At 41.2% G+C, this 12,640-nt stretch overlaps 1 pseudogene; it reads left to right on the forward strand.

The window, feature by feature from the left end:
- The first annotated feature begins 2,987 nt into the window (after positions 1-2,987).
- LOC107043492 lies at positions 2,988-5,719 on the forward strand (annotated as a pseudogene).
- Positions 5,720-12,640: the final 6,921 nt, after the last annotated feature.

The raw sequence follows: 12,640 nt of genomic DNA on the forward strand, positions 1-12,640 counted from the left end.
TACATAGATTAAGGACAGATACCGATTTTGATTTGTATATGTTAAAAATTTGAAAATTTAATTGATTTGGAGCAATAAAATGAATCCCCTGATGAGGGCTTCCCTGGAAGTGGACACGTTGAGACAATTTAGACTTTGAGAGAGTTCTTCACGTCATTAATTCATAGTAAAATTGCTGAGGACCGCTAAGGCCATAAAGTACACCATTTAAAAAATCATGAGAAAATACCTATTGATATGTTTTTAAGAAATTTGACTATGAACCACTCATGTCAACGGTTTTCAGAAAATTGTCTCGGGTTCTAATTTGGAAAACACTTGTGTAAAGACCCACTGCGGCAGAGCGGATAATAGAACAATACCAATACATCCGGTGCATAAGTTACACTATCTGTATGTCTAGACGGTAGTAATATCAATGAGTGATTAAAAGATCAAAAATTGATATGAAAAAATACTTACCATTTAATCCGTATCTGGGCGATTATCTACAAATTGTTATTTTCTTGTCCTTCAGCTTTTCCAATATCAAAATGATAAAATAATATTAAAATTTCTCCGGATGTCGAGAGACACTATGACATTCCACCATTTTCATGCAATAGATGCCATCCCTGACCGTTTATTTAGCTCTAGAGAGCTGAAACCACCCTAAATGTCACTAGCGTGGGATGTCCTTTTTATAAAATTCGAGATTTTGTCAATGAAACCGAGTAAATAAGTAGCTCAAAGAAAATTTCCTGAAAATAGATAATAAGGGATGTGACTAAGTATACTTTCATGAGCGATTTTCAGAGGAATAACTGTTTTACGCTCACCAGGAAGATCAAAATTTTGTCTCACAATTATAGTACTATTTTGAAAAATTTGAATTCAACTGTCGTCGCGCCATTTCCGATGTTTACACATGACGCACGTACCAAAATTCTGTAATGAAGGGGTAAGGCCCAGTATTTACACCAGTAAAAATTAACTAGACACATGTGCACATCCAGGAAAGACTACTCGAGAGATGAAAAAGATAAGTCACCAATTATTCTGTCACTACCATGGTCTCATGATTGTTTCATGTCGTGTAATTACTTAGCTAATTTTTTTCATTAAAAAAGTAACATTCCATTGCCTGAAACTCATCATCTGGAGAGAGCTTTCAATTCAAAGCTGGCGCGAAGTGTGATTAGGTTTTAACAGAGAATGTCACAACCGTGACTGTCAAAACCGTGGCATATCATAGATGAACGTGTGGGAGAGAAGTTGTATCATCACTAAGGTATTTAGACAAATGTTTTAAGTGTTTAAATGGTGCAAACTCAGAGTAATACCCAGGTGGGTTATCAACAACCACTGAATACCCCTGTGCTGTGTCAGAATTGATTGTTGAAAAAAACCTGAAGTGATCTCTGCAAATGAATATATGATACTAGAAAGATGTCAAATAAATCAATAAACTTGTTCTATTATCGAAAAATTAAATTCCTTGATTGAAATACAAAGACTTGTTAAGTTTGGTCACCACCGTGGCAGTAAGAAATCCGTAAGACTCTATTACTCTGAATCTTTTAAAGTTGTAGTAGAGTGGTGCTAGGACTATACTTCTGGACCATTATGACATATAGAATCTTAAAAAAATTACTCTACAGACATATTCAGTTTTTGAAAAATGTGTGAGGTGAAAAACCACAATTTGCAGAGAATCACCCATATGTGTAATACGTGTGCACTGGCGTTAATGCGGATACGCATGCGCTCCTCTCCCACTCGGCGCGACCGTATGTGAGTATAAAAAGCTAGTACTGATGGCGTGATATTCATATACATTAGCCTCACCATGTTCCAAACAGACATCTCAACCGTGATTGACGATAACGCGTGTGTTAACAATATGGATACCATAGCTCCGGGGTATTATAGACCCCTTCAAACTTCTCATTGTTTGAGGGCAAATTGGATGGTTTCTCATTGCCAAATGTTGGAGCCAAAGGTAAATCTAGTGCAGAGAACACCTCTGTAAACAAAGAAAACTAACCTTCCGTGGTGAAGAAGCAAAATGTTGGAACGACTAAACTGGCGGGGACTTTAACGGATCAACTTTTATTATTACTTGCGGATACTTTGTCGATCAATAAAGTACATACAAAACAAGTGACCACCGGCTTATTGTGGACTGAAAAGGGTACTATCACGCCCGCGGTGCGGATAATTACAACATTTCCCCGGACAGTGATCACACTGACCCCTTCAGAATGGCATAGCATGGCTGAACATATACCACTCATGCTTGAGTCTTTCGCTGATGAGTCTGAATCACCTGAGGATGATGAACAATTTGCATACATATCCCGTGGTCCAGGTAAAAGAATTGGTTTCACCCGTTCAAGTACCGACTATAGAGCAATCCTCATCTCTGATCTTGGGGCCAGGGCGAATATCTACGTGTTGGACGGCACGATACGCTCTCTATCATGGCGGAAGATCTGGATTACCCAACGTATGCAGTATTTGAAGAATATACCTGGAGAGACGTACAAGCAAGGTGTTGTGGACAGCTTGACTACTTTTTTGTGGATGGAAATCATGGAGTGTAATCGAAAAAAGTGGTTGTCGCATGATATTATAATAAAAACCATTTTCAAATATTTTGAACAGTTGTTTGACATGACTCGTCACCATCTTGTATATAAAAATGTGAATGTTGAAAATCTTTTTGATTTCTTTGGACAAATTGTCACATTATACACTGGCGAAGTTGTTAATGAAGTACGTTTGGCAGTTGATGCAGAAAAAAATAGAAACCGCGTAGCAGCAGAAACGCAAAAATCTGTAACTTTTTCGCTGTGAATGAAGAATAACTTGAAATGAAACATTAAAATGATACTGATATATTTCCCCCACCCCGATTTCCCCCCGCCGCGGTCTTCAGATATATTACTTTATCAACCTGTCCGCTTCTTCATTATAAAAAAGTCTCTTGTGATGATCGCATCAACATGGATGTCGCTGTTGTTATCCAAGGTTTCTGTGGCAAAAACGGGAAATTCTTGGCAAAAGAAATTGCTGTTGCTGATACTGAGGGAGTATTTCTTTCGCACTGGATTTTGAATGCACCTTACCTATACTTAGAACTTTCTTCCTGCTGGCGTGAGACGAACAATAGACTCACAACCAACAATCACAGAATCGAGTGGTATGATTGGGATACAAAAGTGCGGGACGCTTTACATAATATTAGGTGTGTGACGTAATTTTTACAGTTTTGTTCTTCGAGCTTAAAATCATATTTAAAATAGAAATATATTCGCGGCCTTTTCCTAGTTTTGAAAGAATCAGATAATAGGTTTCAGAACACGGAACGACAAGTCTATGTAAGTTATATAAACTTTCAAAATAGCAGAGTTTAGGATGGCAACTGATAAACAACACATTCTGAACTGCATTTTATACGAATTCCAACAAGGAAAAAATGCTTCTGAAGAACGGGAATCAATGTGTAGTGTTCTTGGTGCCGACGTTGTATCTTATGAAACGTTTAATTATTGGTACGAACATTTTAGAAGTGGTGATTTCGATCTGAGTGACCAGCCGCGTCCTGGACAGCCTCGAAAGTTTACAGATGTAGAATTGCAAGCTCTACTGGATGAAGACTCAACGCAAAGACAACAAGAGCTTGCAGCTCAGTTAGGAGTCACCCGAACAGCTATTTCTAAGCGTTTGCCTCAAATGGAGAAAATCCAAAAACTTGGAAGGTGGGTCCCACATGTGTTGACCGAACACAACCTAGGTCAACGTATGAACACGTGCCTTTCACTGCTTGTCCGGCAACAAAGGAAGGAATTCTTGTGGAGAATTGTGACGGGTGATGAAAAGTATATTTTTTACGAGAATCCCAAACGTTAAAATTCGTGGGTAGATCCTNTGCGGGACGCTTTACATAATATTAGGTGTGTGACGTAATTTTTACAGTTTTGTTCTTCGAGCTTAAAATCATATTTAAAATAGAAATATATTCGCGGCCTTTTCCTAGTTTTGAAAGAATCAGATAATAGGTTTCAGAACACGGAACGACAAGTCTATGTAAGTTATATAAACTTTCAAAATAGCAGAGTTTAGGATGGCAACTGATAAACAACACATTCTGAACTGCATTTTATACGAATTCCAACAAGGAAAAAATGCTTCTGAAGAACGGGAATCAATGTGTAGTGTTCTTGGTGCCGACGTTGTATCTTATGAAACGTTTAATTATTGGTACGAACATTTTAGAAGTGGTGATTTCGATCTGAGTGACCAGCCGCGTCCTGGACAGCCTCGAAAGTTTACAGATGTAGAATTGCAAGCTCTACTGGATGAAGACTCAACGCAAAGACAACAAGAGCTTGCAGCTCAGTTAGGAGTCACCCGAACAGCTATTTCTAAGCGTTTGCCTCAAATGGAGAAAATCCAAAAACTTGGAAGGTGGGTCCCACATGTGTTGACCGAACACAACCTAGGTCAACGTATGAACACGTGCCTTTCACTGCTTGTCCGGCAACAAAGGAAGGAATTCTTGTGGAGAATTGTGACGGGTGATGAAAAGTATATTTTTTACGAGAATCCCAAACGTTAAAATTCGTGGGTAGATCCTGGACAATCCAGTACATCGACGCCGAAACAGAACATCCACTTGAAGAAGATTCTCCTGTGTATCTGATGGGACATGAGGGGTGTGCTTTATTACGAACTCCTGGAAACAAGTCAGACGGTGACTGCGGAATACTACAGCCGACAACTGAATAAACTGAGTGAAGAACTTGATCGGAAAAGGTCATTTACCGGGCAAGGAAGCAGGCAAGTCATACTGCTGCATGACAATGCTCGACCTCACGTTCCTCGCTCGACTCAGAAGACCCTGTCAAACTTGGGATGGAAAGTTCTCCCGCAGGCGGCATATTCACCAGACTTAGCCCCATCCGACTATCACTTGTTCCGGTCCATGCAACACGCCTTAGTGGATAAACAGTTTCAAACGCTGGACGATGTGCGTAAATTCGTCGATGACTTTATCGCCTCGAAGCCTGCAAGTTTCTTCCGTGACGGCATTCGAATATTATCTGAGAGATAGCGCAAGGTCATAGAAAACGATGGACAATATTTCCAAGATTAAGTTTGTTGTTCTCTATTTTTTAATATTAAATAAATTTACTGAAAAATCTGTAAAAATTAAGTCACGCACCTAATATTAGAGAGCTATGCAGAAATGCTCGCCGTATTTTTAATATTGGTGGTGTGGAGTCTGTATATCTCCAGATCTTATCTGCACGAGAGACCATAAATTAGGGTACAGAGACGGATTTTCAAATCAATACATGTCTGCAGAATGAAGAAAAGACTGTTTGTTACCTCCATGCCCTGAAAATACACGATGGACGTTCAGACGTATAACTGCACCTTACAAACAGTTTTAAATATACGTAATCGTTTAATTCATAAGAAGTGGGAGGACAATACAACGCGTCAGTGTTCAAGACCCGAGACTGATGACGAGTTCGACGACGCCGACACTCAAAATATCGACCCTAAAACCCTGTTTGTAAAGATATTTATTGCGGTTTTAGGGTGATAAATAAAGTGGAAAAACTGGTAAATTAAGCTTTCAACAAAACAGGCTTATTTACTCAAGATGAAGAAAATACTATCAGGAACAGTTTGGTTGGGTACTTTTACAGCCGATATTTATCGCTAGATAATCGAAGCAGAAAACTAAAAACAAAACCCGGTTCAGATGACAGCAACGCAGGAGAGAGAGAATTTCTTACGAATATGCTCGTAGTAATTTGCAAGACTAAGTAATAAGGCCCCAATTTCAATAATTCCTCTTGCCTTATTAACCCGTGTAGTATCGATTACATAGTAATAACACAATGCATTCTCATATTCTTAAATTTATCACGAGCTAGTGGCTTAGTCAACGAATCTCCCAGCTGATCTTTTATTGAGACGAATTCAACGTCAACTTCTTTACTTTTCACCATATCACATGTGTAAAAGAATTTAGTAGTAATGTGTTTAGTTCGATGTGAGGAAACGTCGGGATTCTTAACAATACCAATAGCTGTTTGATTATCAGATCTTATGACAGTAGCACCCATCTATTTACATCCTATATCACACAACAATTTTGCTCAGCCATACAACAGTCTTAGTAGCGGCACACAATACAATAAATTCAGCCTCAGCTGTCAATGTTGCCGTGATACTTTGTTTCCGTGAACTCCATGAGATAGGCCCCTCATTCATAAAACAAATCCATCCGGATGTGCTACGAGCACTATCGACATCCCCAGCGGAATCAGCGTCACAATACATTATCATATTTGTTGCACTCGTACCCATTCCATAAGATACACCGTATGATACAGTTCCTCGTACATACTTCAAGACTTTCTGTATAACACGCCAATGACCATTACCTTGTTGCTCCATGAATCTACTCAGTACTCTAATGATATAAGCTAAATCTGGTCGTGTACTTATCATAAGATACATAAGTAATCCCATAGCTTGACGATAAGGACATCGGTTCTCGCTCGATACATTATCTGTTTTCTTAGTAAATTTAATTCCTGGTTCGGCTGGAACTGGTGAAGGAACACAATCAGAATAATTGAATCTTTCAAGAGTTTTCTCAGCGTAAGCTGTTTGGTGCAAACGTATACGACCTTCATTCCTATTCCTCTCGATTTGAAATCCTACAAAACATTCTGGCTCGGATTCAGTAATTTGAAATTCTCTGTGTAATAATTTTAATAAATCTTCCATCTCTCGAGCATTATTACCGCATAGGAGTCCGTTATCAACATATAAAGCTACATGCAGTCTCTCATTCTTGTTACTCGACTCTTCAGAGAAAATACACGGATCATTTTTAGATTGAACTGGGCCGAAAACACATAGAAAACTTACGATTCGCTTATTCAGCTGCCTCGGGGCTTGTTTTAGACCATACAAACTACGCTTCAGCAAACATACTCTATCATCCATCTCACAACCATAAGGCTGCTCCATAAAAATCTCTTCCTCAAGTTCTCCATGCAAAAAGGCTGTTTTTACATCAAACTGAAACATCTCTAAATCCAAAGAGGCAGAAACAGCTAGAAAAGCTCTCATCGAATCATGTCTCACAACTGGAGTGAATATTTCCTCATAATGTGCACCGGAAATCTGCTTGAAGCCTCTCACTACCAGTCTAGCTTTATATTTATCAACTTTACCATCTGTTTTAAAATTCCTTCGAAAAACCCAGCGATTCGATATGATATTCTTTCTCTCTGGTCTCAGAACAAGTAACCAGGTCTCGTTCTCAGCCAATGAATCCAATTCTGACCGAATTGTTTCCATCCACTTCGTCGAGTCCTTCGACTGAAGAACCTCCTCCAGACCTTTCAGCTCCAACTCAGCTAATAGCATCTCGGCGATGACTAGCTCTTTGTCATCATCTTCAGTCCTGGAACCCTTCCTCTTTGGGTACGAATCTCGAGGGATTGGTAAACTGGGATTCTTCCTCTCCGGCTTATTGTCAGTTATAGTTTCAACTCCCTCTGGTCCTCGTACAGGTAAATCTCTCGGCTCGTCTGATCGATCTGTAGACATCTCAATAACAACATGAGGCTCACTTTTATTCATAGCTTTTCCATCAAATATAATGTCTCTTCTTATATTGATTTGCCGTCTCTCAGGATCATAGGCTCTCCAAGCTTTATTTCCCTCACTGTAACCGACTAGAAAACATTTTTTAGCATTCAGGTCGCACTTGGATCATTGCTCCTTTGGAATATGAACAAAACAAACTATCAAATATTCTCAAATGGGCTACTGATGGCTTCACACCATAGCAAATTTTGTAAGGAGTTAATCCATTTAATGTTTCAGTTGCTGTTCTATTCTTCAAATAAACTGCTCTGTTGACAGCCTCAGCCCACAAGAATTTAGGCATTTCCCTAGCAAACAGCACGGCTTTTGCTGATTTCAATACCGTACGATTTTGACGTTCGATAAAACCATTTAGTTCAGGAGCCCTTGGACTAGGCACTTCATGTTTTATCCCTCTAGCCAACAAAAATTCTTTAATCTCCCAGTTGCAAAATTCTCTGCCACCGTCTGTTCTGAATCTCTTTATATATAGATCATTGGATGTAACCTCAGCATAAAATTCCTTCAAACTCTTCAAATCTTCTGTTTTATTCTTTAGAAAATATCCGAAAGTATACCTGGATTTATCATCCTTGATTAATAAAAAATACTTTGCTCCGGCAATTGAAAAAGGAGACATTAGTCCGCCTAAATCTGCGTGAAATAACTCACCGGGTACTGATAAAGGAAAAGATATCTCTCTCTTTGGAAATTCTCGACGATGCTGCTTATCATATGCACAACCAGCGCAAACAGGATCTGCTTGTCCTGAATGTTTCAGATTCAAATCTTCAACAACTTGATGTTTCTCCATCTACCTCAGCATCTGAAAATTTACATGACCTAACCTCTCATGCCATGTCATAAGTGAATCATCTGTAGTAACATGTAATTCAGCAACATTTAATGTTTGAATATTCAATTTATACAGTCCATTATCTGTGATACCATTCATCAATGAAACTCCTTGTTTTTCGAAAAATACTCATTTTCCTCCCTCTTTGAAAACAACTCTTACTCATTTACTCGTAGATTTGGAAATTGAAATGAGATTTTTCTCGATTTCAGGTACATATAATACGTCAAAACGATTGAGATTCAAAAACATACATTTCGAATCCACAAATTGTACCTTAACTCGTCCATGCCCAACAACATCAACTCGTTCTCCATTCCCAACGGGAACCTTACAAGCTTTATCAGAGAACGGTACAAAATTTTAATCCAATCCCGTCTGAATGTCATATGCTCCGAAGCCCCAGAGTCTGCACACCAAATATCTTTGCACTCTGATCTCGTATTTACTAACGCCTCGACAGTGAGAGCCCAAGATTTATCAGCAGCACTTACTCCTGCTCCAGCCTCTCCACTGGAAAAACCGCCATTCTTGCAGCTGTTGTGATTATTACTCCAATCATTTCTCCGTTCTTATCCACTCGATGAGCGTTGAGCCATATAATTATGATCACCTCCAGAGTATTGACCTTGACTCTTCTGTTGACACTCTCGTGCCCAATATCGAAAAACCCCGCAATAATTGCACTTTCTAGATTTCTGACCCCACGAGCCAGAATTTCGATTATATTGACTATTATTCGGGAAATTCTGATAATTATTGTTATTATTTGAAAACTGTCCTCTACCTGAACCTTATTGGCCGCCGCCACGATGATAATTATTGTGATTCACATGTCCTCTATCATGACCGTACCGAAAATCAACAGTACCTCGTGATCTCCCTCGACCTCGTCCTCCAAACTGCCTGCCCCTCATCAGCAATGCATCGGCTTCCTGAACTCCAGCTCCAGACGACCTCTTATATAACATCGTCTCTTCATTGACCAAGAAATCTGTCAATTTCTCCAGTGTCTGATCGGTTTTGGGCACAGCATACCACGCTGTTCTGACATGATAAAATATCGGGGACAAACCACTAATACCTTTGGTATCACCACTGGAACTTGTTGCTCGATACCCATGTCCTTCAACCTTTGTGCAAGCGACACAAACTCAGCTATACACTACGTCAACACCATCTTTCATTTGACAATTAATAAAATTATCCAGAAAGATTTGTTGGGATTGTTCACTCTTTTGGGAATGAACTCTCTGCAGTTGAGACCACATTTGTGCAGCCGTAGAACCGTTTGACAGATATTTAAGTTGCTCAAAGCCCTTGCATGAGAAAGGCTTGAGTTTTAATATCTTGTTCATCCCATACACCTCCATTATCTCCTGTTCTGACCTTTGCCCCAGTAACATAATCATTCAATTTATTTTCTGCCAAAAAAATTTTCATTTTCCTTTTTCCATAATAAAATAGCTTTCCCATTGAAACGATGGATATGATACTGCTTACTGTCCGACATCCTAACCTCAAGTTCCTCTGAATCAAGACGGCTCCACGACTCATGCGAATCCTCTTCAGGTGAAATCTCAGCAGCTGTAACAGTTGATTCTTTATTACCAACTTCTGCTTCTTCGCTTTTGTTCGACAATAATTCAGCCTTTTTGACAAATTTATTTTTATCTCCCATTCACCAGCGCGTGGTCTGGGCCCATAAACTATTGCGGTTCTAGGGCGATAGAATAGAATAGAAAATGTGCGGCTGGTCACTTAAAGCGCCCAGAGTCACCTAAATCATACGATCTTTTGTAACTTCCGCCTTAGTTTCGGTCAGTCACACAGCCCCAGCCCTGTGTTTCTCACTAGGCTAATAAGGCTGGTGACAGCCGCTTGTTGTAAGTCCTCTGGTTCCAGGAAAGCCTGGCCCCAGATTTTATAGCGACGGAGTGCTAATAGGGGGCATTCACATAAAATGTGGATGACGCCCTCCTTATCGCCTCCGCACAGTCTGCAGTCTTCTTGTTCTGCAAGTTTCATCTTGAACAGATGAGCTCTGAGAGCTGTATGGCCCGTAAGGAGCCCTACTGCAACCCTCAGATCCCCTCTGTGCAGCTCCAGAAGCTTTCTGGTCCTAACTCTTAGTTGCCCTCTCATAAGCAGTTTCGCTTGTCTGCAGGTCGCAACTTTCTCCCAACGCCTGACATGATCCGGCTGGAAATGCCCTTTAATAAGAGTTTTTCCCACTGCGAAGGGCATGCCAAGCAGGCCGTGTGAGGGCACACTTTCTGTACCCTCCTTGGCCAGCTTATCTGCCTCTTCATTACCCAGAATCCCATGGTGACCTGGCACCCAGGTTACGGTGACCCGGTTGTTTTTACCCAGTGTGTCCAATGCCTGCATGCATTTCTACACCACCTGTGACTCTTTAATGGGTTTTTCCAGGGCGTGTATTGCCGCCTGGCTGTCACTGCAGATGAATATTTTCATCTTTTTTGTATCTCTCGCGTTCAGATACTCTGCACACTTAAGTATGCCCAGCATCTCTGCTTGAAAGACGGTTGAATGATGGCCCAGCGGAAAACTCTCTCCGAAGCCATCTTTCAGACGGTAGATGCCTGCCCCAAAACTTTCATTGAAGCCAGAGCCGTCCGTAAACCAGTAGTCCTCTCTTGGTCCTGGTTTACGTTTCGAGTCTAGCCACTCCTGTCTGGGTGGTATACTCGTTCTGAAAGTTTTCCTGATCTGATACTTCCTAGGAATCCTATCCGTCTTACCTATGAAGGGTCGATCATTGATTAGGCTAAGCCTTGTATGGCCTTGGCCCGTCATCTTCCATTCTAGTTGGCACCTTAGTCTATATGCCGTTGTGGTAGCACAACTCACAATCCTAAGGTCGAGGGGTGGGATACTGAGTGCTATTTCTAGCGCCTCAGTAGGTGTCGATTTCATGGCTCCTGTTGCAGCCCTCAGGAAGGTTCCCTGTAGGCTTTTCAACAGGTTCCTTGTTTCCGTCTTACTCACCCTCGGCCACCAGACGACCGCAGCGTATAACAGTCTCGGAAGTAGAACTATTTGGTGGAGCCAGAGCATCATTTTAGGATTGAGTCCCCATGTCCACAANGACCGCAGCGTATAACAGTCTCGGAAGTAGAACTATTTGGTAGAGCCAGAGCATCATTTTAGGATTGAGTCCCCATGTCCTGCCCACAGCTCTCCTGCATGCCCACATAGAGGCAAACACTTTATTTCTCTGAGTACAGATATGTTCTTTCCAGCTGAGTTTATTATCCAGGAGGACACCCAGATATTTCACTCTGCTGGTGTAGTTAATCTCCGAGCCATTTAGCTTCAGAGGTTGGATCTTTTCCAGTTTATAATTTCTGGTGAAAACCAGGACCGTTGTCTTGGCTGGATTTACCGATAGGCCAGTTTCCCTGTACCAGTCCTCAATGATATTGAAGGCTGTTGCCACCAGGTCCCTTAGCACTCTCAGAAATCCGCCTTTCACAACAACTGCCACATCATCGGCGAAACCGATGACGTGGAAGCCGGCCTCACTTAGTTGATTTAGAAGTCCATCTACAACCAGGTTCCATAGCAGGGGCGAGAGAACTCCCCCCTGCGGACAGCCCCTAGTCGGACGTCCCTCCACACATGCCCTCCCATGTCCTGCCGACAGTCTTCTGCTTTTCAGCATGTTTTGTGTCCAAGCAATGATAGTCTTGGACACCTGTCGTTCTTCCATGGCTTTTTCTATAGCCGGATTCGAAGTGCTATCAAAAGCCCCCTCAATATCCAGAAAGGCGCCTATGGCAAAACCCTTGACCGCCAGTTGTCCCTCAATCAGTCCCACCAGGTGATGTAAGGCGGTATCTGTTGATCTTCCCTCTCTGTATGCATATTGACAGGGGGAGAGGGGTCTGTCAGCCAAGGGCCCGGCCTTGATGTGTCTATCCACCAGCCTCTCCAGGGTCTTCAGGATGAAGGATGTGAGGCTTATAGGACGGAAGTCTTTTGGTTTTATATAACCGGTTTTTCCCGGCTTGGGAATGAATACTATCCTAGTCTCATTCCACACACTAGGGACATGTTTCAGGGCTATACTAGCTCTGAGTATCTTGGTTAGGG

Source organism: Diachasma alloeum, unplaced genomic scaffold (assembly GCF_001412515.2).
Source record: "Diachasma alloeum isolate Michigan unplaced genomic scaffold, Dall2.0 Dall_scaffold_00589, whole genome shotgun sequence".
NCBI classification, from domain to species: Eukaryota; Metazoa; Arthropoda; class Insecta; order Hymenoptera; family Braconidae; genus Diachasma; species Diachasma alloeum.